At 41.5% G+C, this 27,323-nt stretch overlaps 1 protein-coding gene across 1 annotated transcript in view; it reads left to right on the forward strand.

Moving 5' to 3' along the window:
- The window catches only part of PPP1R16A (protein phosphatase 1 regulatory subunit 16A), a 1,191,114-nt gene that overhangs the window by 612,552 nt on the left and 551,239 nt on the right, over nucleotides 1–27,323 (forward strand). The window lies entirely within an intron of this gene.

Below are 27,323 nucleotides of genomic sequence, written 5' to 3' on the forward strand. Positions count from 1 at the left end.
CTGCCTGGTTATTGTATTACATCTGCTTCACTGTTTACACTGCGTGCACCTTTTTTTGTATATGTCCAGTTAACACTCGCAGCTCCTTACGGGTACCTAGACCCTTTTTTTGGTCTGGCTTCTTTAACTATGTGACTTCAGACAGCATTAGAAAGGGCAGTGATAAATTAGCAGTGTGCCACTAAGATTGTTAGTTTAAACTTGTTGAATTCCTGGTTAACACCACTTTGTAATTTACATTATTGTTAAGCCCAGGTTTACTGTATGCATGAAACAAAAGTTTCCACTTTAACTCTCTGAATTCCAGTTCATTGTTCTTGTCTCCATCAAAAGTACTGGCAATATGATTATAACAATGAAACAAAATGTTTTGAAATTGGAATTTAGAGAGTTTGGCAAATTTAAACATAAACAAATGTAAATTAATGTGTTATACTATACTATACTGTACATAATGTTTTGTTTTTTAGGTAACTCTACCATACATGTGTTTTTATAATTGCTTTAGGAAGTGTCAGTTAACGGATGTAAGTGCTTTCATTAGTGTTACTGAACTTCATCAGATCTGATGAAGTTCAGTAACACTGAATGAAAGCACTTATTTTTTATTGTTTTGGTTTTTTTTGGTAATAAAGTGTGGTACAGATACATTCTTTGGTACCGGCTTACTGCCTTTTGTACATCTGTGGAGTACGTTGATAAAGTGTCAGCAGGAGTCCGAACCTCCTTGGGTTTTTCAGGCAGATGTCCTTTAAAAGAAGAGCAAGCACATTTCCCGTGCTGTTAAAGATCCTCAACATGAATGGAAGAATTTTACCCAGGGATTGTTTAATACTTCAGTGGCCTTAAAGCCTCCACAAGGAATCTCTGTGCCTGCTCCTCCCTGCCCATCTACTCCTGTTAAGAGGTCCAGAGAGCAGATATCCTCTGATGGGGATTTGGATTATGGGGAAGAATCTTTGGCATACTCTTCTCAGAGCTCTTCTCCTTTGTATTATGGGTGTGAGGAAGAGGATTCTATTAGTCCTGATTCTCCCACAGAACTCTGTTTTGGTAACACTATTTCTTGTGTGATGGAATATTTCAGGTGGGATTGTTCTCGGATTTCTGATAGTCAGAAAAGGTATTATGAATTCCACCAGATGGAGTCTCCCAAACCATCTGATGTTCCTCTAGTCTTGCGTGCCCTCTTAGATACCTTTCTTGCAGCCTCTGCTACCCCTGATTCTCAGCCTCCATCCCCCAGGAAACCTGACAGATTTTAAAAGGTGCCACATGATTGTAAATTTCTGTAGAGATGTTCTGATGACCCCTTCTATAGTGTATGTCTCTTCTGACAAACCTTTTAAGCTTTTGCCTTCCACTAAACAATTTCCTTCAAAGACAGTAGAGCCATGAAACGTCCAGGCAAAAAAGTTTATACTGATGCCACACTGGCTTTTTAGGGCTATCAGTTACCAAACTGATATGATTCTGTATGTTTAAGCCCTTTTTTCTCAAGCTTATCAGATCATTTCTGACCTTCCTGATTCTGAAGGGAAGGCCACAGCTATATCCTTGTTGGGCTCTACCTCTCAAGTGGCACAGCACTCTATTAAGTGTAGTTATGATGTAGTCGATGCTTCTTCTAGGGCTGTTGCATTTGATTCAGTCCTGAGGTTTTACTCTTGGCTTTGTCGTCAACCTTTACCTGATGACATTAAAGATAAGTTGTTGGCTGCTCCTTTTGATAATAAAAACCTTTTTGGCTCTGTTGCTTCTGAACTTTTTAAGTCCATCCAGGACAAAGGCAAGGCCTTGCAAGAATTGCAACATATATGCCTTTCTCTTATCCCTAAGTTTCAGAGAAATTATCCCTCCAAATCTGCTTTTGTTTGCAGACAGTCTCACCCTCTATCCAAAGGAAAAAAGGGTTCTAGGTGTGTACCTCCACCTAATTCTACTCAGACTGTTACTTCTCAGAAGTCTCCTTTTCAGGACAAACCAGATTCTATCTGACTGTTTATTTCCTCTTTCCCTTGTCCCTTTGTCTTTCCCTGTCATTTCCCAGTTGGTTAAAGGTCATTCAAGACTCATGGGTTTTGTCCATCAACCGCCAGGGTTATTTCATGATGTGGAAATCCCTTCCTCCCTTTCTGGGTATCCCACAACCTCCACAGGAACAGCTTCCCTTCTTTTCAGAGGTACCCAGGGCACTATTCAAGTTGTGCCCCCTACCCAGGAAGGGAAGGGTTTTTATTCCAGAATATTCCTGGTCCTCAGGAAGGAAGGCACCAGGAGACCCATTCTGGATCTTTCTCAGCTCAATACCTTTCTAAAATTCCCCTCCTTTCGGATGCTGTCCCTTCAGATTTTGTTCCTTCTTCTTCCCCAGGCTTTCTGTTCTCTCTGGACCTCAAAGATACATACCTTTGCATCCCCATCCATCCCCTTTTCAGGAAGTTTTTGTATTTCTCTGTTTCTTCCTTGCATTTTCAGTTCTCTGTTTTGCCTTTTGGCCTCTCTGCTGCCCCAGTTGTCTTCACCAGTTGTCTCACTCCTTTCATTGCCTTTTGCAGGATGACAGGTGTTCAGATCTTTCCTTATCTGGATGACCTGCTCAACCAGTCTTCGTCCCCAGAGGTTCTGCTGCAGGACCCTCAGTTTACTATTTGCATTTGCACAGCCTGGGGTTTACTATAAACTTTCAGAAATCAGTCCTAGTTCCCTCTCAGGATCATGTTTTTTCAGTTGCAGGATCCAGACCATTTCCATGCTGGCATCCCTGCCTCCACCAAAGGCCCTGTTTGATTTGCCTTCTTCCCCTGGCTTCAGTCACTGCCAGGGGTTTTCCCAGGGTTCTAGGGTTCATGACTTCCACCATTCTTATGCTGCCTCTAGTCAGTGTCCATATGAGAAAACTCCAGTGGAACCTCAAGTCAGCATGGCTTCATCACTGTCATCCACTGGATTTCCTTGTTCCATTCTTTCTCTGTGTCAAACTCGAGCTTCAGTGGTGGATTCATCAGCTTTCTGTCAACCCATGCCTTTCTTTCCAACCTTCAGCCCCTTCTCAAAAGCTATTTTCTAATGCCTCAGACGGGGTGGGGAGCTTCCTTCTGTTCTCTCAGGGTCCATGATCTCTGGCCTCCCCATCAGAGGTCAGGTAACATCAACATCAAAGAGGTAAGAGCTCTCCTTTTAGCTCTTCAGGCTTTTCGTTCTCTCTCTTTTTTCCAGGGCACCTCAGAGTTTTCATAGACAACACCACAGTGATGTGGTAGGTAAACAGGCAAGGCGGGGGGGATGTAGTCCTACTTTTTTTTTTTTTTCAGACTCTTTCTTCAGGTCTGGGATCTAGCTGTCAAGTATGATGTGACTCTTAAGACTGTCTACATTCCTTCAGAGCAGAATATAGTGGCAGATTCTCTGAGCAGGTCCAGCACAGAGGCTCATTAATGGATGCTTCACAGTGATGCGTTTATGGACATTGCCCATCTAGGTGGGGTATTCCTCAGGTAGTTCCTTTTGCCTTCCCCCTGAAAAGAAAGCTTCCTCTATTCTGTTCCAGAGTCACAAGTCCTCTGTCTTGGAAGATGGATGCTCTGTCTTTTCCTTGGAAGAGGATGTTTCTATACACCTTCCTTCCCCTTCCCCATTTCCAAGGGTTCTGCACAAGATCTAGCAAGCCTCCCTCAAAGTCTTGCTGGTGACTACTTTTTGGTCCAGGCAGCATTGGTTCCCCCTTATTTTCAATTAGCCAGGGGCAATCTCCACAAGTTACCTCACTGGGTGGATCTTCTCACACAAGACAAGTGGTCTGTTATCCATCTTCACTTGTTCACTCTTCAACTGACACTGTGAATAATAGGGTTTTGATCCCTTTGAGGAAGTGCTTAAGGTTCTGCAGGAGGCCAGGAAACCCACTACTAGGAAATCATATTTGTCCATATGGAAGAGATTTTCTGTGTGTGGTCTCTTTTGTAACCAGGATCCCTTTTCAGTGGGGGGTCCCTCTGGTTCTCTGTTATTTGTGTGAATTGCTACATGCTGGGTTAGCATATTCTTCACTTAAAGCTCACCTCTGCTTTTTCTGCTTGGCTGCCCGTGTCTCCCCTTTTAGCCTCTAAGTTTGAGGTCAAACAATTTCTTAAAGGTGTCCTTCATATCGGCCCCCCCCCCAGGAAGCCTATTCCATCTTCTTGGGATCTCAGTTTTATTCATGAGAAATTGACTCAGGCTCCTTTTGAGGCTGCCTTGTAACATTGTATGTGGAAGACTGTTCTTCTTTTGGCCCTTTCTTCAGCTAAGAGAGTATCAGGCTCTTATGGCTGTTCCTCCTTTTTTAGTTTTTCACAGGGACAGGGTGTCTCTTCATACTAATCATTCTTTTATGCCCAGGATGGTCAGTGAGTTGTCTTACAGTCTATTAATTTACCCTCCTTTTTCCTTCTCTGCGGTTGCTAGCAAGAAGCTTCTTCACACCTTGGATTTGCATAGGCAGCTCAGATTTTATTTGGATATGACTAAGGCCTTTCACAAATCTGAGAAATGTTTTGTTTCCTTTCATACCAGATGTTTGGGTTTGGCAGTTTCTAAAGAACCATTTCTTTCTGGATTTCTAAGGCCATTTCATTTTGTTATTCCTTTCATGGTAAATGTCTTTCTACCTCTGTAAAGGCTCATTCTACCAGAGATGTTGCATCTTCTGGCATCTTTTTCAATGGACTGGATACCAATTCCATCATTGAAGCTGCTATTTGAAGTTCCATCCATACTTTCACGAAACATTACAAGTTGGATGTTGTTTCCAGATCAAGAGCTGGCTTTACCAGAGCTATTCTGCATGGGTTTCCTAGAGGAATCTTCAGTGCCTTATTCCTCCCAGATTTCCTTTTGAGCTTTTGTACTCTCCCTTAGGTTATGAATACTGCAGTAGTGATATGGAAGGACACAGTACAGTTGTGTAGAATCGTACCGTAACAGTAGAAGTCCTTATGTTCACTGTTGCAGTATTCGCTCCTTCCCTCCTCCTCCTTTTTGCTCTGCCCTATTTCTCTCACCTTCCTGGCCAAGGATCCTTCTTTTTACTTCTTTCTGGATGCTAATGTTCCCCCGGTCCCTAAGGATATTCTGTTCCTACTGGGGCTTTTCACTTCTGAGTTATGTACATCCATACATCACCTTTATGCCCTACGCCTTGTGCAAGGAGCATACGTGTGACGTACGACCTCTATAAATTCTATAATGGATTTGGTATACTGGCTGGACGTTGGGCTGTCCTTGGCAGGAGGCCCCTTACATCAGGAATACTGCAACAATGAAGAGAAGGACATTTACTGTTATGGTAAAATTTTACACAACTGCACTTTCTCCCTTCTTAAGCAGTTGCCAAGGGACACTTACTACCATCTTTCCCTCAGACTGGATGTACTCACACAAGACCAGGTGTATCTGTTACACCCTGATCTCAATATACTACAACTGACTGCCTGGATGATTCAGTTCTGATGTCTTTTAGGCACCTTTTTCATGAAGATGTGCAGCAGGTGCTAAAGGTGGCATGAAGACCTGCTAGGAAATTATATGCCGGCAGATGGAAAAGTTTTTCTAGTCGGTGCCTAGCTAGTAATTAGAACCGTAATATAGATTATGTACTTTGGTTTTCAAATATTTGCATGAGTTACTGTCCTACTGGCTTACCTTATTGTCATGGTTCATCTTTTGTCCATTTCTGCACATCTACCCGTGACTCCATGCCTGTCCTCTTTGTTTCTAGTTAAACATTTCTTAAAAGGATTTTTTTACACACGAGACCACCTAGAAAGAAAGTGACTCCTTCTTGGAGCCTTAACTTTGTGCTGGAAAAATTAACTGTCTCCATTTGAACTTTCTCTTGTGGCAGATTTATTATTCATTACTTGGAAAGTTGTTCTTCCTATTGCCCTGACATCTACAAGAAGAGTGTCTGAGTTGAATGTCTCTTGGTGGGTGAAGGATAGGGTTACTTTAATATCAAATCCTTTATGCATGGCCAGAGAAGTCTCAGAGTTTAGTTTGAATCAGGCCATCAATCTTCTGGTGTTTTATCCAGAACCTCAAACCAGGGAGAAAAATTCTGCATACTGTAGATGTGCATAAACAGCTCAAGTACTATCTTGACAGAACTAACTCCTTTCAAAAAGCTGTTCAGCTATTTCCTTCTTATGATGGTACTAAGGATGGACAGCCTGTCTTAAAACAAGCTGTTTGTGTCACTGTCCTCTGCTATTGCTTTTGTTTTTCCCACTGTGGCAGATCGGTTCTAGAAAGTATTAAGGCACACTGTATTATAGCCTTATCTTCTATGAAGGCATACTAAAAATTGGTGAACTCTAGAAGTATTCTAGAAGCAGCTGCTTGGTCCTCTGTACATACATTTATAAAATTTTACCAAGTAGATTTTTTTTCCAAGTCCAGATCTACCTATTTAAGGGCCATTCTCCAGAGGGTCCTGGACCCTTATCCTTACTTTTCCTAAATTAGATAAGCTTTGGTAATCAACCCAAATAGCCAAAGGCAACTGCAGGAGTGGGAGTGGGGAACATTAAATAGTTGTAGAAGAACTTACTGCAGCACTAGATGTTCGAAAAAATGTAATAGGTGTTTTGGTTCCAGACTGCTCTAGTAGCTGTATCCACATGTGATCCCCTTTATTCTTTCCTATACATAATTGTTTTGGAGGGATATAAAATAATTTTGTGTTTATTTCTGATAAAAGGTTCGGGATGAAGTTGTTTTTTTATTTTGTCTTTGCATAAGAAAGTCCTGAAGTCAGTTCCTTCTAGCTGCTGTTTCTCTGATTGGTGTTGACCAATTAGCAACAAGAAGGATGGCTTGGGAGGTAGCCAGACCTTTGGAAGCAGGCCAGTTGTTGCTTCCTAGGGAAAAGATGATCCAAAAAGCCAAGGGCTACTACAGCAGTGTGGAATTTGAACATCTACTATTAATGTAAGTTCTTGGACAACTGTATTTTACAGTCCATTTACATACAAACATTGCACCACACAATAAATAACTACCCCCATTCCATTTCCAAATCATATGCTGATCACACACCACAAGTTACCTAGCGTACCTCAACTGCCAAATTTGGCATCACACATAATGAATGCAACTCTAGTCAAACACATTGAACTGTAAACCATATTGCTCATGCTTAGTGTTTACACAACAAACAACATTAAGCTACTTCACACATACAAACATTACCATTGCCCTTGAGTCCTCCATTTAGAACTGCCATTTCTTATTCAAACAACCTCATCAACCCCTCAAACACACTGTCCATCAGCAACTTACTAGCCAATTGCACAACCCACCCAACTTGAGCACAATAACGCCAACTCCTTTCTATCTCTATACATTTTTCTCACTCCACAAAAATAAAATAAACATCCACAAAAGACTCTACAAACTCACATTCATCCTTTTCATTCTACTCATCAGATGCAGTATTGAAACCAGCCTTGGTGCACACCAGTTGTTTTATCTGTTAACAAATGCACAAAGCCGTCATAACAAACTAGACCATACTGACACTTGCCTTAAACTGCACAACCTTGACATAAGTAAACCATTTTCCCACATTATTACTTTCTAGATGCTAGTCCTGATCAAAGAAATTGTGGCGGATCCCTCATAAACTCATCTAAGCATCCGTCTCTTAGCCCAAGCTTACACACTCTGCCACTGCTCCTGATTACATCTAAAAATTACCACAACCCCCCCACACACACACACACACACCTGTCAGTAAGCCTACTTCCTGAATTTGTGTTTGGAAGGAGAATGGAAATGACATCCCAACTAGGAAACGAAAGCAGCCACATCATCGTAGGTGACTTCAGCTTAAATATGCTTCACTCCATGACATCAGTAGAGTTGTGCTTGACTTCATCCTTAAACAACTGCTACAACAGTTCACATGACCTAGTGCCCCAGTCTAATCTCATACATTATTACTTCCTGTTATTAGTGACCACTGCACAATAAGTTTCATAGCCCCCCCCCCCCGATTAATTTCATTCAGGCCTAAAACAAACTCAAACTTTAAAAAATGTAATGAAGCCTTCTCCAACCCAGACTGTTTTTTTTGTATTAAATGTAAACAACCCTTACCATGACACAGAAGCTGTCATCAGTATGCTCAGATCCCTCTAGGGCACATTATTTTATATTGTTTCTCAAATCCTTATACCAAAAATAAATGCTTGGCTAACTCCAGATCTGGTTGTTGAGCATGGAAAAACAACTCCTCCCCTACCAGTAGGCAGCAATATATCCAACTTTTTATTTATTTTATTTATTTAACATTTGTTCACTGGGAAAGTCCGACTGGACAGGTCTTTTTTCAGCGGTGGCCCAGGGAGAAAAGCTCCATGAGTAACAATAAATTTTAATGCACGCCTTACAGTAATCAGTAAAGTATAAAGTAAACAAAATGTAGTATACATAAGAAAGCACAAATTTATTACATCTTGACAACAAAACCTAGGCTCTGAACATAGCTAGTACTGTTTGTAAAGTATGACTTTTGTCAAGATATAAGGTTAAGACAGGCCAGTAGGAATAAAAGATTAAGCACGGGGGAAGAAGTTGGATATGGTTGGGGTATACTATGACGTATCAGAGCATTCATGAGGGGGTTAGTACAGGAACATAGCCATTTATTTTTTAGATGAGCTTTAAATGATGGCTTAAAGTGGTTAGTGGATGAGATTGAGAGAATAGAGTTAGGAAGGGAGTTCCATATACAAGATATATAGCTGGAAAGTAAAGTTTCTCCTGCAATTTTGTTGGCCTTGGAGACTGAGTAAGGTCTTGTTAGAGCGAAGTGATCTGGTGGAACTGTAAGGAAGGGTGAGATTTTGTAATGCAGGGGTTCTGGTTGGTTGTGTTACAGTTTTGTGAGTTAGAGAGAATTGATTGTAAAGAATAATGTTGGGAAGTTCAAGCCAGTCTAGTATCCTTAAAGCTGTAAAATGATGTGTTCTATATGGGCAGTTAGATGCAAACTTAGCAATTTTATTATAGCATGCTTCTAGTTTAGATAAGTCAGTTTTCCTAAGATTAGTTAAAATTGGAGGGGTATATAGTAGAATGGAGAGCAGATGGGTTTGTGCTAATGTAATTTTGGCCAGGAACCTTTTGTGCCTATACAGAACAAGCCCCAGCAGGAGGGAATCCAGAAAAAAACAATCAGGAGCCAGGAAATGTAAGTAAGACAATACACTGTATCAGAGCTTTTAATCTTACAAAAAAAATGCTGCTAGCCACCTCTTTAAGGATGAGTAGAGCTAAGGAAATTTGGACCGAAGTAAAGTTTTGTTTTGGAATAGTTTTAATCTTAGATTCGAGCTCACCTGTTTGCATACAGAGGGAATAGGGATCTTATACAATTAGCAGAGTATTTTGCCACCTAGTGGCCGACTTGATTAAGGCTCTCCAAGCAGGAAGCTGAAGGAGCTCAGTGCAGCTGTGCTCACCTCACAGTGATAGCCACAAAGTAAGAGAAAATTGTTAAAACAATTTAGTGACATTCACCTAATGATTAGTTGTAAAGGAAGGCTTGTGTATAAAAGTAAGTTGAGATTTCCCAGGGCTGATTTAAGCTTTTGCTGAAACTTTGCTTCAGAATTGGAGGTGGGGTGGGGGGATCACCATCACAAGGCTTGTGGATGACCTAGCAAACTGCAAAAAAAAAAATAAGAGTTTGAGCAGAAAGTGAATAGTGCAGTTCTAGGAGAAATGGAGACAAACTGGGAGAGTATAGAGGATATTAGTCAGAGACTGATGGAGGGATTATCAGTATACAGAGAGTGGGTCCAATAAATGGTACAGTAAGTAGGTACATATATAAATGACCAGGGAAGAGTAAAGAATCACAAAGAATAGGAAAAAGTGTCTAGGCAGATCAAATGACCAGGGAAGAGTAAAGAATCACAAAGAATAGGAAAAAGTGTCTAGGCAGATCATAGTAGACAAATTTAACAATGTACTAAGTCTAATAGGTTAAAGTAGGACCGTAGTTAGGCAAGATACTGGTTAAAATGTATAATAAAAGCTGTGTTACTGCTTTTCAAATACCAAATAAACTTGGAAACCTCATAAAACAAGCAGTATGGTGACACAAAAGCAAACATATGAAAACATTTCACAATTATGTGACTAAATCACCGAAACGGTTCTGAAAATAAGTGAAATGACTGACAGGAAAGGATATTCAAAACAACGCACCAACACCAAAGCCTGCATTCTCTCCTGCTGACTTCCTCACTGAATTCTCCAGTCTACCCTCCCTCTCAAACACTCACACTGACTACCATCCCCTCTTGTTAGAATCACTTGTTTACATTTCTCAGTTTTACTGTAAACAAGTCAAAACAAGATACTTAGAACTTCTTCTGTAACAAAAACTGACAGCCCACTAGGCGCAGATGACCTGTGTTCCTGGTTCATATACCATTGCAGGGCTTTCGGTTCATATACCATTGCAGGGCTTTCCTCACAGACTCTGTAATACTACTTCTGCCAGGTATTTGGAAAATAGCCATTATCAGTTCAATCCTTAAGCAATCTAAACCCCACCATAACTTCTCAGTACAGGCCAAAGTCTTATTGTTTCTGCTCTAATTAAACTGCTTTAAACGTCATCTATGTTCAGCTCACCTAGTACATCACTACTTGCAATTTCCCCTTCTATAAACAACACAGGTCCTGGTCCAGTCAGAGCACACTCATAGCCCTGTAGACCCTAACCAGCAAAGTACTACTAGCTATGAAAGAGGATAGCTTAGTGGCTCCATCTTTATTGATCTTACAGAAGCCTTCTGTTTCATTGACAGCATCCTCCTCCATCACATACTACAAAAAGGCTTAAGTCATGGTTAATGATTAAAATAATAATACCCATTTGTTAAGCAGGTAGGCCCACTGGACATACAGTCACTTTTCAGGGGCAGCCTGGGATCAGTGTCTGATTAAGTGACTTGCTCGAGGCTATATAGTAGTTAAATGAGAGCTGAGAGAATCGATTCCTGTACCACAGGAACAACAGCTCACAGCCTTAACCCCCTACACCGTTTGCCAAACAAACCCTCTGCCCAACTCCCCACCTTGGTTTCAAAACTACCTCACCATTCACTGCTTCTTTATCAAAATTCATCTTTTGATTGCCCATTCAGTCAGCCTTCTAAAAGCAGTATCTCAGGGTTCCATATATGCTTCTCTACTGTTCTCCACATTTATAAATAAACTTCCCCTTGACGTAGCTCATCTCCACACTACTGCTTTACATAGGTGACGTGGTACTATTTTGCACAAACTACTCAGTCTCCAACCTCCAGAAAGACCTTCAAACAGATTTACTAGTCGTAATCCACTGGATCTCCCAAAAAAACTCCTTTTCAACTCCAACAAAACCAAAACTACATTTTTGGCACCAAACAGAAACTTTAAAGAAACACACAACTCTTTGCACATTGATGACCACAACAGCACTCCCACAGACAACATTATCTCTTTCAAGTACTTTGTGGTATTTGGCTTCATCCCCTCCCTTAACCTCTGTCTCTACTTCAGCTACCCAAGGAAAACAATTAACTCTCTTTCTAATTGTTGTAGGCCAATAAAATCTCTGCCTTTCTTACCAAAACTTCCAAAACAGCCATCAGCTAAGACTTTCCACTGTTGAATCATGAATATGACCCCCCCCCCGAACCAGCATAGCCTCAGCATCAAAAACAAACTCCACACACATTCAAACAATAACATTTGTAAATGTATTTATTACCCAGTCCCCTAAAAAAAGAAAAAAAAAATGTCTCCCTGTTCAACAAAGGGTTGTTCTTTTCCTAGGATCCCAACTTTTCAAACTCCTGGACAAAAGGCTATTAAAATTCTGATATGGGACTGATGTTCTCTAGCAGCTAGACAACCTTCCTGTTACATCTTCAGAAACCATAACCACTCTGCCCCTACACTGCAGGCCCCCAAAACAAAACTCCATTGTAGAGATCACTACTTCCCTCTACTAGGTTCAAAACTCTTAGTAAGTATTCTCCCACAAGTAGAAGAAGTGTTATGTTACCATACATTTAGATCTCAGTTAAAGGCAACACTGCCTGTTATCAGCAAAATGTCATTGCCTCTCATCCAGCTGCATTACCTAACCTGAGCGACATCATTTACCTTTCTCCTACTAGCAGCACTCTTACTGGTCCTCATATGTTGAGGGTCTGTGGCACCTATCTGCACTTCTTGCTCACATAATCTTTTGCACAACATAATCATGCAGATTCAGTAAACTCTGTGTAGGCTTCGCGCAGAGCCTACATGGAATTTACATGTTATCACAACAGTGCTCAGCATGCAGTGCATATTAATGTGGTGTGGCTCGCTTAAGGTAGGTTTTGCAGCTCACAAAAGTATTGCTGGTCGTGAAACCTTACAAGTGAACACGGATATTAATTCCATGTAAAGAAGAACACACACCATCCACGGATTTGCGCGAAATGCCGCAGTGATCACCAGGGCTGCACACAAACTTCTCAAACTCTTAGAGCAAGACATGTGGACAAAAGCAATAAGTAATGGGGGGCAAAGGATGAAAGCTAGGGACATACTTATTAAATATTGTTCATACAAACTTAGAAAGTTGATAGAATGACAGGATTTTGGATGAATTTTCTGAAGGGTATGAAGTCTGAAACTCAAATGTCTGTCATTATTTTCTGATTTCAACCCTCAATAATTTACCGCTAATTTGCTAGAAAACCACAGTTGTATGAGGAGTAGACCAAAATATGAGGCAAAATCTGGACATTCTGAAAACATTTGTACAGTTGAGAGGTATGGCTGTACAAATAGCTATCATTCTGTTAATACAACTCATCTGCACAGAGGCCAACTTAATGAGAAAACAAATAAGCAGCAGTAGGGGCATATTTGACATAGATGCCACATGAGAATGTTTTCGAATGTAACACTCTGAACCTCTTAGAGTGAGAAATGTGGACAAACCCATAAAAATGGGAGGACAAGGGCCCGGAAATATGGACAGATTAATATTCCACGTCAAAAAGAAAAATCCGTGGTATCTCTCCAAGTTTCAGAAAACCCAGTATGCAACCTATACTGGCTGAAAAACTAACCAAGAAGAAACTTCACAGTGTAGAGGGTGTGAAGTTCACTCCTTGAATTATGTTATGTACCTAGTTCACCAATAAAAATCAAACTGCAAAATACATAACTACAAAATAGTAAAATAGAAACTAGTAGGTAGTCCACAGTTGAGTTAAAAATGGAATATCCTTTATTGAAACACACAAGCAGTCCTAGCTGAGTTTAATGAAAAGCATCAAAATCATTCATTATTTATATATAATCAGATTATTTGGAGCAAGGGAGTGGTTCCAGAGGGTGGTTCTGTTAAGGGCAATAAAAGCAATAAACTCCTTGGAGAAGCTCCTTCCCTTGTGTGTAGGAAAGCTAGAAACATCAGGAGTTGGGTTGAAGACAGGCCCAGACCATTGGATACATGCACCAATAAGTGTGAAGCCACCTGTGTTTTTTGTTAGCACATACAGGAGGGAGACATGTTTTTCTGCCCTTAAAGAAACTGATTAAAACCAATGCAGGAGGTGACTGTAACTCAATGCAGGTGGTTTACAGGGCAGGCTGCAACAACTGCAAAGCATTTTATGTATAAAAAATGTTCAACAGACTTAAAAGAAGGATTTCTGTCAGTTTTTCCAAAATTAGAGCCAAGTGCAAAAATAATGCACTGGCTCGGCACCTGCAGCTTCACAAAAGACACACTGGCTTTAAATTTCAAATTATTGATCATGTGGACCTTTTGGAACTGGAAGGAGACATCCCTAATCTTTTAGAAAAACGTGAATTACTGTGGCAGCTGAAACTGAACTCTTTTAGAAAACCGGGGCTTAATTATTATTGCTCCATAAAAAGGATACTAGAACTCAGAAAACTGCCCCACTGTTTAAAAGTCTGATATGGGACTGATTAATGCTGACATTACATGCTGCTATTGTTAAAAACAAATATCAAACATTGTAAATATTTTTACAATGAAAATAACTGACATAGGTGCTGTTTTCTGATACTCTGGAGTGCACTTTTACTCATTCAAACCAAGTGCATTCTTAGTTAAGTGCCACACTTGAACAGATCCCCAGGGCCTTAATGCTTTATTTTTATTTTTAACATTTTTCACTGTATTTCCACCTTGGCAATTATACCTATGGTTTTCAGCTTACTTAGGTGTTCACTTGTAGATTTATACATGTGTTCAGTCATATTGTGATATGTTTTTTACACACAAACCTAATGAAGTATTTATTTGGTACGAAAACTATCTTTATTAAGTGTTTTAGTTTAAATGTATTAATATTTATTCTGACAGATGTTTAGTGGTAGATCATGTTGCTAGTTAATTAGTCAGTTTGTTAGTGAGTTAGTTTCTTAATTAATGAAGTTTGGATTAGTAGATTAACCTGTGTAAAGTGTTAATAAGCTGCTTTTATATATTTTAATTTGTCTCTTGCCTTTTAGTTTCAGTTGTAAGGTAGCACAGTCTTAGTTTACACTATGGTGTTAAGGGGGAAGGGGAACTGCTTGAAGGAATGAGTTTAACGCTTTTATTGCTCTTAACAGAACCACCCTCTGGAACCACTCCCTTGCTCCAAATAACCTGATTATATATAAATAATGAATGTTTTTGATGCTTTTTGTTATACTTGAGTAGGATTGCTTGTTTTTTTGTTTCAGTAAAGGTTATTTAATTTTTAACTCAACTGTGAACTACCTACTATTTTCTGTTTTATTATTTTGTAGTACGTATTTTGCAGTTTGATTTTTTATTAGTGACCTAGGTGCATAACATAGAACAAACAACTGACCGGGATGCCAAAGCCGCAGCAAATTAATCCAACAGTGGTGGAAACCACTCCAATTCCCTATAAAGGATTGTTTCTTTCTACAACAACTGCTAATTGCCAGTAAAGGATTGTTTCTTTCTACAACTGCTAACTGGAGTGGTTTCTATTTGCTGTGGTCTTTGGCTTCCTGGTCAGTTGTTTGTTCTTTGCTTGGATTTCTGCTACAGTTCCAGGTACTTCTCGTGTTTTTTTGTGGGTGGATGCATAATATAATTTAAGGAGTGACCTTCACACCCTCCACCCTTGCAAAGTTTCTTCTTGGTATAATATTCCACATCCAAGCTTACGAAGTTGATAGAATGTATAAGTTTACATTAGCATTAATTTTCTGAAGAACATGAAGTTTGAAACTCAAATGTCAGTCATCAGTTACTGACTGCACTTTGCAATGACACGCTAATGATTTGCCAGAACAACATGTTATGAGGAAAAGATCACAAATATGAGACAAAAACTGGACATTTCTACACAGATCAGGACAGTTGAGAGGTATGCACCCAAATGTCTGTAATACTGAGTCAGTCCAGAGATCATTCCAGTGATATGACAGAAAGCCACATATTTGATAAGGAAAACGTGGACATCATAGGAATATCTGGACAGTTGAGAGGTATGAATGTGAAGTATATGGTCCAAACAGAACATCAGCACATAGAGCTACATCTCATGGAGCCTCTACCGCTAAGCCTATAATGCAAGTCACCACACAATCCATCATTCTAGTCATTGCAAACTCTATCGTGAGATACACTGATGTGTCTCTCACCAGGCTGAGTAAGGACAAAGTTATGGTTAGTTGCCTATCAGGGGCTAGGATCCATCACATTACGCATCCACTCAGGTCATGGGACCACAGTTACCAATATGACTCTGTCATAGTCCATGAGGGAGTAAATGACCTGAGATGTACCTCCCTAGACTATATGAAGAGAGACATCATGGTGCTCTCGGAGTATGTGTCTCAGGCTGGTATGAGTCTAGCATTGAGCAGCATTTTACCTACTCAAAGGATGATGTCACAGTAGGTTCATAGGTAGGTACTAGGCTATCGGCCCAAGGGCCTATGTAAGCCTAGCCAACAAGGTTCACTGGCTTACGTCACCCAAGAAAGTTATTTTCCTGTGCCACTGTCGAGCAGAGACACAGAAGTGATCCCCAGGGTGTATTTCCTATTTCCCATCCACTCATCAAGGTTTTTCTTGAAGAGTGCTAATGAAGAACTTTGCTTGACATAGATGGGTAGCCTGTTCTAGAGTATGAGAAGTCTCTGGGATAGGAATCTATCCCTCCAGCATGTCCTGTTTATTGTGGTGACAAGGTTTAGGTCCCTAGAGCATGTAGCTCGGAGGGATTGGAATTTCTTTAGGTATAGCATGTCCAACAGCTCTAGGTTTGACATAGCTTTATATGTTAGGCAGAGATCATCTCGGAGTAGGCAATATGCTACGGAGTAAAGCTGGAGTTTTTTGAGATGGTCAGTGTAGGGCATTTGTTTGAGGCCAGTAATCCTCTTTGTGAGGTACTTCTGTGGCCTTTCCAGCTGCTGCAGATGTCTTGTGAGGTACATTCCAAAAGGGGCATTGTACTCTATAATGGGTCTAATGAGTGTCAAGTAGAGGGGAACAATGACCTCTTTTTCCTGGATGAGAACCCTTTTATGATGGTGTGCCACGTAGAAGGACTTCCTAACTGCTGTGGCGATGTGACTATCAAAGGAGAGACTACTGTTCACCTGGGTCCCAAGGTCTCTTATCACACATTTGGTGTTAAGTAGATTGCTGCCTATGTGGTAGTTCATGGGTACAGAGTTTTTACCAAAGGGCATGACATTGCACTTTTTGGCGTTGAGCTTGAGGCCATGGCTCTGACACCAGACATCTGTCTCAGTGAGGCCCTTCTGTAGGATGTCCACATCATTTGCAGACTTGACTTTGGCTCCTAGTTTGCAGTCATCTGTGAACTTCATTAGCCAGAGGCCTTCTGTGTTAGCCTGTACTTCAGAGAAGTAGATACCAAACAGGAGAGGTCCCAGGACTAAACCCTGTGGTACTCCACTTGTCACTGGTTTGAGGTCAGATTTGGTGTCTGCACCTTTTACAGTGTGGGTTCAGTCAGTGAGCCAGTTTGCAACCCATCTTGTGACATAGGGATTTATACCTAGTTTAGTGAGTTTAGCTATAATTCCAGAATGGGGGTGGTGTTGAAAGCCTTGGCGAGGTCAAGATAGGCTGTGTGAACCACCTTACCCTCATCTATGGCTTTGGTGACTGCCTCAAAGAAGTCGATCAGGTTCAGGAGGCATGATCTGCCTTTCACAAACCCGAACTGGGTGGGATCCAGAGTTTTGAGGTTACCAATGTCTTTGTTTATGAGTTCCATGATGATACATTCTATGGCCTTGCAGACCAGGCTCGTCAGGCTAATAGGACAATAGTTCCCGGGATCAGTGGTGGCTCCCCCTTTGTGGAGTGGGATAACTGTTGCTGTGCACCATTCAGTGGGCACAAAGCCTGATGCGATGCTATTATTGAACATGGTGCTTAGGTAGGGAACCAGTTCATTATAAAGTTCATGTAAAACACAGCCTGGGATGTTGTCCTGTCCCATGGATGCTGTGTTTTTGGCTTTAGAGAGTGCAGCTTTTACCTGCGTAGTTGTGATTACAGGGGCTCTGCATTCTTCCTGTATAGATATGGGCCCTTTAGGGGGTAAGGGTGGTAAAGTTAGCACTGAATCTATCTGCCAGAATGTTGGCAATATCAGTTGGTTCTGTAATTTTCGTGCCGTTGTGCTGTAACCCAGTGCTGATCTGGGTGTTGCCATCGAGATTCTTGACATAGCTATAGAATGCTTTGTGGTTGTCCTTAGAATTAGTGACGATTTTGTTTTCGTAGCTAGCTTTAGAGGATCTTATAAGGGATCTCAGCTTCTTACTGAGGCTGACCAGGGAGCTCCTCCACTCATGGGATTTTACTCTCTTTTGCAACAGTTTCTTCCTTCTGTTGTAGAGTTTGTTTATGGCAGGGGACCACCAGATTGGCTTCCCTTTTTGAGGATAGTGTCTTGGTTCTGTTTGGGATAACACAATCCATGCACTTGTGTAAGTGCTTATAGAGTGCATTTGTGTAGGATTCAGCAGTTGTAACTGTATTGATGTTATGTGATCCTATCTCGCCTACATTCTGAATGATGGGTTTCGATCCCCCCTCCCTCCCATTCGCGCGCTTGCCAAAGAAGAGAGTCTCTTATTGGAGCTTTGAGCTTACTATATCCCATGCACCACAACAGTCCCCCCCCTCTCGCTTGCGCTTAACTGCAAGGACGGGTCTCGAGGAGGCTGCTGCTTGGCTATTTTTATTAACTTTTTTTCTTTTCTTTTTGTGCTTGTATTTCAAAACAAAAGCGTGCTTAACGGCTTGCTGCTATTATGCTTGCTATTGAAAAAAACATGAAAAGTCCGGTCCGTGGACCTTAGACCTGATTCTTTTTGCTAATCAGTCAGTCGGATCATCCTTGCCAGTCTCTGAAATTGATAGCTTACCTCCAGCTCCTCCACTTCCCTTAGTCAGAAGCCACACACTAGACCACAAGTTGTTCACTTTTGTCTTTGTTCCCAAACCCACCCACCACTAACATGTACCTCAACAAGTTGAAGAGTTTTGCTTGCTATCTGGGCTCAACTCAAGGGCTTAGACCACTGCTAAGCTTGTCCCCAGAGGTTTTTTCCCAGATTAATCCCATCCCTATTTAATCAGGGATCTTCTTCAACAAACTTCTTCAACTAGCTAAGCTGCCTCCTCTATGAATATTATCGTATCCTCCGCAGATTGATGAGCAGCAGGCTATGCAAAACATTCATTAAAGGTGCAGCAGTCTCATAAGTTTACCAGTTATCCTGCACCTCCGTGATTTAGTGCTTTGCCTGCACATCTCCCATTCTCCCTTTAAATTAACTACATGCACATTAAAATATCAGTCATGAATATCTGTCACTTAGTGGCTATTACTTCAGCAAGAAGAGTCCAAGCCCTTCAGCAATAAACCACCATATCTGATTTCACAAACCACCATAAAGATACCACATCTTCTGATTTTTCCAATAGGAGTATCTCTTAGGTTTCTCCCAATCCCTGCTCCCAAGGTCTGCTCTAAATTTCCCAAATTCTTTCCAAAATTCTCAAATTCCATGTTCCTTCCTCCATAAATTCCATGCATTACAGGCACTTGATATTCTAATTAATTACAGGACAATTACAACTTCGACTGAGAGGACCAGTTGTTTGTGTCCTTTAAAAGGTTGTAATCAACAAAAACAGATAAAAAAACCAGCCAAAAAATAACATTCATCCAAAATCAATCATTCTTCAGAGATTCTTTAACTCAGGCCTATTCTTCTCATATTCAAATTCTCATTCTACCAAAGCTATATATTTTCAATATAGCTTTTCATTTCAAGCTTTCTCTATTTGTCCTATTTTTCGTATTGCTTGGTCCAACCCGCACACTTGACTTCCCACCACTTTTGTCTGATCCTACAAATTGGATGTGGCATCTTCTACTTGTCCTGCTTTTCCAGTGTTTTACAGTGAGTGACCCATTCAGATGCTAGGGGGAGGGTCCATGCTAGGGGCGGGTGAATGATCTTTCAGGATCACATTTCATCTTTTAGTTAGTGTACTCACTTCCATTTCAGATATATTTCTAGATGTTTGGGATCTCACCCCCTTATTCCTTCCCCTGCCCCCCTGCTTTGCAGATCAGAAGATGGTTTTGATTTCCGCTGTTTTTATCTCTCCTTTGTTTATATCTGGTTTATAGGGCAGCAGTACATATATGCATGTGATGCATGTGTGAATGCATGACTGTGACTGGTGCATGACTTCGCTAGGCGAGATGGATCCCAAACATCTGAAGTTATGGTGAGTACATAACTAAAAGTTCATCTGCATGGGTGTCATGAAGTTCACCACTTCTGTCTTAAGAAGCATGAAGTTGGCTTTGGAGAAATTTTTTACTGTGGTTTCCTTAATGGGGGTGGGGGCGGGATGTGGATATCTAGTGTGATTAGCTATGGTCGGATCAGACCAATGAGGAGTTGACTTCAGGTGTGGAACACCGGTAACTCATGTTGGTAATGACTAGGTCTAGGATATTGTTGCCCCTGGTGGGGGTGTGAATAAGTTGATCCAGGGCATTGGAATTTATGAATTCCAGAAAACGTTGAGCTAAGGAGTTGGTACATGAGTAGTTTTCCCAGTTAATGGTGGGGTAGTTGAGGTCACCCATTATTAGGGTGTTTGGTTGAACCCTAATATTTTCTAGTACATCAAGAAAAGAGGAGTAAGAATACTGGGGCATGGTGGGCGATCTGTAGCAAGCTACAATTTGGATTGCAGTTTTGCCCAGAGTTAGTTGCACTTGGATAACCTCGGTTGCATTATGCTGAGCAGCTAGCCTGGAGGTGTGGATATCCTTAATGAATATGGACACACCTCGATTGACTTAATAATTGACTTAGTTTCTGGTATCTTTCTAAGGGGGTGCAATATTTGTCAGCATGGAAGGAGATGGTCAGTAGACCATGCTGCTTTGCCAGAGATGGTCTGCACCTCTCCCCTCTATGCTTTCAAATATTGGCTAAAACATTGTCTTCCCCCATAGTGCCTTTTTTAGGCAATGTCAAACTGAAAGTGCTTTCAACATAGCAAATCAAAACCAAGAAAATCTAAAGGTATTACTGCTCAGTGCTAGGAGTCTAAACAAAAAAAGTCCACACCTTAGAAAGCTCTCTTTACCCTAGAGAATGCTGATGTCTGTGCTGTCACTGAGACATGGCTTAAAGCCTCAGAGAGCACACCAGCAGTGCAAGGTTATAATGCCTTCCACACATTTAGGCCATCTATTTCACAAGCAGGGACTAAAGGTGGAGGTGTCTCTGTTTACATCAAAAATAAATATACTTCAAGGCTGGTCAAACAGGACAATGCACTTGAGCTGATCCATAGTCAAATCACCATAGGTAAAATCCAGTACCACTTCTTTGCAAGCTGTAGGTCCTCCTCTATGACTCAGGAAACTTACACCATGTATTTAAACTTGTTAGAAACACTAACCATCCACCCCAGTACCATAGTCATGGGTGACTTTAATTACCCCATTATTAACTGGAATCCTATATGACACCAAACATAAATACACAAAGATTCCTGGATTTTGTAAACACAAACTCCCTGGACCAGATAATCAGTACACCAACCAGGGGAGCAATCATACTGGATCTGGTCCTCACTAATATGGGAGAGTGCAGCACATTCCTACTGTAATGCCTTCCCTGGTAAGGTCACACCACAAAATGGTCTTCTTTGAAGTAAAATAAAACCTTGGACCCCCAGCTAAACCTGGAATATTCAGGAACTATTCTAAAGCTAACCTCCTGCTATTAAGTGAGAACCTGGGAAAATTTCAAGCCGCCATAAACCCTGAGAACACTTCTGCCTATGCAGAACTGTTTACAGAAACTCTGTACAAGCATGTTAATAGCTGCATAGTGGCAGCTGTACCCACCAGGAAGAAGTACATAACTAACTCAAAAAACAAGCCACCTTGGTGCAATCACAAAGTCAATCAACTGTATAACAGGAGGAAGAAAATTATGGCAAAAGTTAGGAGGTGCAGCTCCCAGCAGGATTAAAGCACTCTCATCAAACTAAACAAACAACTCAGAGGACAAATAAAGTCTACCAAAGCCAAATTTCAGGTAAGTTTGATCTCCCAGGCCAAGGCCAACCACAAAGCATTCTTTAGCTATGTCCGCAACCTCAAAGGCAATACACAATTGTGTGCAGAGCTCATTGTAAATGGAGCCACCTATACTGAGCCAAAAGATGTAGAAAACCTCCTGGCTGATAAATTCAGTTTCAACTTTACCCCTCTCTCCCCCTCAACCTTCCCTCAGGAGATGTCATCAAATTTAACTCCCCCTACTATCACTAGGGAACAGGTCCTTAATGCACTCTCTAAGACCAGGAACACTGCATCAATGGACCCAGACAGTATCCCAGAATGCCTTCTTAATAACATGAAACATGACCTCTCAGGGCCTCTGGAACTACTATTTAACTGTAGCCTTCAAACAGGCTTTGTGCTTCATGAATGGAGAAAGGCAACAATCATCCCTCTGCACAAAGGTGGGCCATCTACAGACCCCGGAAACTACAGACCCATAAATCTCACTAGTCTTTTATGTAAAGGCATGGAAAGAATTATCATGGAGACGATCAACAGAGCTATAGTAAACCTCCAGACACTGGACCCAAAATAGTTTGGTTTCGTCAAGGGCATATCCTGCCTACTCAACCTGGTGGACTTCTTCAAGAAGGTTACCAAAGCAATGGATAAGGGCAGAGTTGTTCACACTGCCTACCTTGATCTGGCCAGGGCATTTGACACAATACCTCACTTGGGTATTGTTGACAAACTCAAGAGGTTAGGTACAAACCCGTATGTCATCTGGTGGATAGCCAACTGGCTCACAGACAGGACCCAGGAAGTTAGAATTGGGGAGTCCACCTCTACAAATAGGCCAGTCACAAGTAGAGTCTCTGAAGGATCAATCCTTGGACCGCTCCTTTTTGGCATTTCTCAGAAGTCAAGGCCAATGTCAGTGGTCTCTGGCTGACTAAATTTGCAGATGATTGCAAATTAGGAGCTGTCGTATCTCATACTCACACAAATGTTCTCCAGGAGGGGCTGACACAGACAAACAACTAGTGTCAGAGCCATGGATTAAAACTAAATGGCAAGAAATGCATTGTAGTATCCTTTGGGAAGTCATCCATCCCTGGTAACTGTCATATTGACAACACATTCCCCTTAGAGCTGACCCAGTAGTCAGGGACTTAGGGACACACAGATAGTAATCTAGTCTTTGATCATCACATGTCTACAGTGGTGAGGAAATCATTCTGTCTTGTGCAACTTATAACGGCAACTGAACGGCTTAAAGTCCACTTAATCCACCACAACAGATTATATGATAAACCAAAACAAGATTTAATGTAAGTGCTTTCGCTGGAAAAATGTTCCAGCTTCTTCAGACTACAAACAGTAAAATACTTAGAAAAAACACCTTTTAAAACAATTAAAAAAACAAACTGCCAATAGAGTTTGTTACCCCTCCTGATGTCATACACAAGCATTTAAGAATTAAAGCTACAGGGGGTTAGTCCAACTTAAAACACACTAGGATGCTTAAGCAACCTCACAGCACCATCATTAAAGAAAATAAAGAATTTTTTAAAATAAAAATAACAATAATGACAATACTGAATTTGTGTAATATAAATAACACCTTAAAATTATATTCTTTACATGGTCGCGATACGGCTATGTTAAGTCACTCACAGATCTAATATACTATGTTTTTATGAAGTAAACTATGATATGCGAGACCAACAGCTTGGTCTTTAAAATAATTTTTTGAAGAACTACTAGAACAATAACAAAGGCTTGGCCAATGTATACAAACCATACCCACTTAAAGACCTCATTGCAACACAGTTTAAATCACCAACATTTAGGCACATATGAGATACTACACATTGTTGATGCTGTGGACTAAGCAGGTAATATTAACAGACTACAAACCTACGTGATGGATCCGTGTATGCCTTAAGTCCACCTATTCTCCTAACACTAAACTATTCACCTAGCCAAAGCCTTCTTTTTAAGCAGGCACTTAATGGGCAGGGCTTCATTTAACCCCGGTAGGGTGTGTGCACCTGTCTGGATTTGCCAGGTAAGTTCAGCTTCTAATGCCAGCTCCCAGGGACCCCCTCTTAAATTTCTTTCTAACACTACAAACAAAAAACTATGATGTTCATCGTGTTACCCTGCTGCAGTCATCACACTTGGGTTATCCTGTCGTCAGGCAGTCCCGCAGTCGGCCTAAGTTCCAAAGTCTTGGTCCGGCGTCAGTGCGCCAGGGGTATATAAGAGGCATCCGACGCCATTTTCTTGAGTCTTTCTTGCGCAGAAGCAGTTCGCAAGTGCTGGTCGGCCGACACCTGAGATTTTCGAATCGAATTTCAGTCCGAAGTCTTCAATAAAGCTAAGTACCCCGTTGGGGAACCTTTTCTTGCCTCAGTCCGATGTCAGAAAAAGTTAACAATTGCATTTCTTGTGGGAAGCAAATACCTCATAAGGACTTCCATTCTTATTGTATTCCTTGCCTAGGCCCAGACCACGACGTCACAGGTTGTCAGGTTTGTGCTAGGTTTAATAAACGAACTATCAAACGCTGTTTTGACTTTGCAAGACATTACTTTGGTAGGAAAATTAATTATATCATGCCGGCATGCATAAAAAAACGCAAGGATAAGGACAGGCAGCCTAAGAACAAGCCAGACTCCGAGGCCTCTGCTGGGCCTGTCACTGGTTCGCCGGTTTTCAGTGAGGTGCCTACGCAGCCCCTGACGACCGCAGAATTGGAACCCCAGACAGCTGCGGATTCTCAAGCGGAGTGTACTAGGCCGTCGCATCCATCTTCATTAGGCCCTTCTGACACCGGAGCAGAAGGAGATCCCGATGCAGTAGAAACACCTTCGGTTGCAGAAGGTGTCTTCAGACCGACTACACTCACCATTAAATCTTATGCTAAGCTTAAAACTCCTTTAAAACCAAAAAAGACTGTACATCAGTCTACAGTTCAAGGCTCCATGCCTAAGAAACAGATGCTTAAGATGGCTGAAGATTTGATTACCCTAATCAGGGGTTCCCATCCCCCTCCAGATAAAAGACCAAGACAAGAGGAGGATTATGCTTCCTCTGACCAGGTTTCAATTTCCTCAGATTCTTCAGAGGAACAGGATTACACTTTTCCCCCTTATGAAGACTCTGATGCTGAAAACTCTATTCCCTCAGCATCTCCCCCTGAAGACTACTCCTTTGGGAAAACTTTACATACCATGAAGGAACATTTCCACTGGGAAGGCCAGGACTACTCTGATTCTAGGAAAAGGCTCCGAGAGTTCCTTTTACTACCCCAGCACAGACCACTTGCTATCCCTCCAGTTTTAGACATTGTGGATGATGTTTACTTGGAGTCTAGTCTAAATCCAGACTCTCTACCTCCTGCTCCAGCCAAACCAGACAGATACTACAGAGTACCTGACTCACACAAATTCCTTTATAAAAGCCCTATGGCTGACCCAGAAACAGTTTCCCAGGGTCCCAAAGCGGCTAAAGCTTCTATGGCTAAAAATCCTGTGCCCTCTGAAAGGGATTCCAGAGCCCTAGATAGATGGGGAAAGAAGATATACACCTCAGCTACTCTTGCCATGAGAGCATTAAATTGTCAGTTTCACATGCTGAAATATCAGCAATTCCTAATGTCTCAATTAAAACAGAAAATGAGCACACATTCTGAACAGTCTGAATTCAAGGAAATGCAGGATCTGTTGCATGCAGCTGAACAGGTGGGCAAACATACTTTTCAATGTGGATTTGATTCATTGGAAGCTTCCTGTAGAGCAGCTGTTACTGGGTCTGTCATACGTAAACATGCTTGGTTAACAGAACAAACCCTACCTGATCATGTTAAAGCAAAATTATTGGATGCACCTTTACAGCAGGATGTATTATTTGGTGTCAAAGCAGAAGAGGTTTTAAAGAAAATGGAGGATAAGGCAAAGTCTGTGCAGACGGTCAAGGATTTTTTACAGGTACAACCCCCTCGTTTCAGCAGAAATTGGCCAACAAAAAACTGGTCCTTTCCAGCTTCTGACAGATCACAGAGGGGCAAATACAGACGCCAGGGCAGAGGTCAGTCACAAGGCCCTTACAAACCTCGCCAATGGGGTACTGCTACCCAGAAAGGAGGAGAAGACAGGTCCCAAGCTAGCAGAAGGCAAACACAATGACTCAGTCCTCAAACTACCAAGCAAATATCTCTTGGCAGCTCCCTTGGGAGGAAAATTAGCATTTTTTGCAGACAACTGGCACATCATCACAAAAGACAAATGGGTCCTAAACACGGTCTCACAAGGATACAGATTCCACTTTCATACCTTGCCAAGGATAAAAGGAATGCCAAACCTGCCACCAAATCAGTGGGCAGAGGCACAAAAACAAATTACAGCTCTCATGGACATGAGAGCCATTCAGCAGGTACCTACATAGGAGCAAGGACAAGGATTTTACTCAAGACTCTTTCTAGTCCCAAGAAAAGACAAAGCATGGAGACCCATTCTGGATCTTTCAATTCTGAACACCTATCTACAAGTACCAAAATTCAAGATGCTAACACTACAGCAGCTTCTTCCCATGCTGGGCAAGAATGCTTGGCTATTAACGTTGGACCTCAAGGAGGCATACCTGCATGTCCCTATCAGACAAAATTGCAGAAGATACCTCCGTTTCATTGCAGGTTCAACCCATTATCAATTCTCTGCACTGCCCTTTGGCTTATCTACTGCGCCCAGGGTCTTCACAAAATGCCTGGCACCAGTAATTGCATACTGCAGACAAAGAGGAATTCAAATATACCCATACCTGGACGACTGCCTTATTCAAGCAGAAAGCACGGACATTCTTTTAAAGCATCTGGCATTTGTCAAACACCTTCTAAGTTGCCTAGGGTACACAGTAAATGAAAAGAAATCAAACCTAGTGCCCTCACAAAACGTAATATTCCTGGGTGCCAGCTTGTATACAACAGCCCAGATGGCTTATCTCACGCCAGGCAAGCAACAACAGATGACTCAATACTTCAAAATAATGGCAACAAAGACCCAACTCCAAAATTCTGCAGGCCTTGGGATTCATGGCATCTTGCATACTACTAATACCATTTGCAAAACTGCATATGAGGAAATTACAATGGTACCTGAAAAGCGTATGGACTCAGCACAGCCACAGCTTGGAAACAATGATACCACTCATTCCCTGCCTTCAACAGGAGTTTCTATGGTGGGCACAGGCATGTCACCTCAACAAGGGTCAGCCTTTCACCTTACCCACAGCCAGGCAAACTATGACAACAGATGCATCGGACTATGCCTGGGGAGCACACATGGCAGGACAGTGCATTCAGGGCAAATGGACTACAGATCAAAGGCATCTGCATATCCATCAAAAAGAAGTGCTAGCAGTACAGAATGCCCTAACAGCTTTCAAGGACCTCTTACACCCAGGACAACTAATAATAAAGACGGACAATACCACAGTGATGTGGTACATAAACAAGCAAGGGGGCACACATTCCTACCCTCTATGCAGGCAAGCAATGACCTTGTGGAACACAGTACTGTCTTACCAGGTTCAATTACAAGCACAATTCCTGCCAGC

Source organism: Protopterus annectens, chromosome 3.part1, assembly GCF_019279795.1.
Source record: "Protopterus annectens isolate FY-2018-M chromosome 3.part1, PAN1.0, whole genome shotgun sequence".
Taxonomy (NCBI): Eukaryota; Metazoa; Chordata; order Ceratodontiformes; family Protopteridae; genus Protopterus; species Protopterus annectens.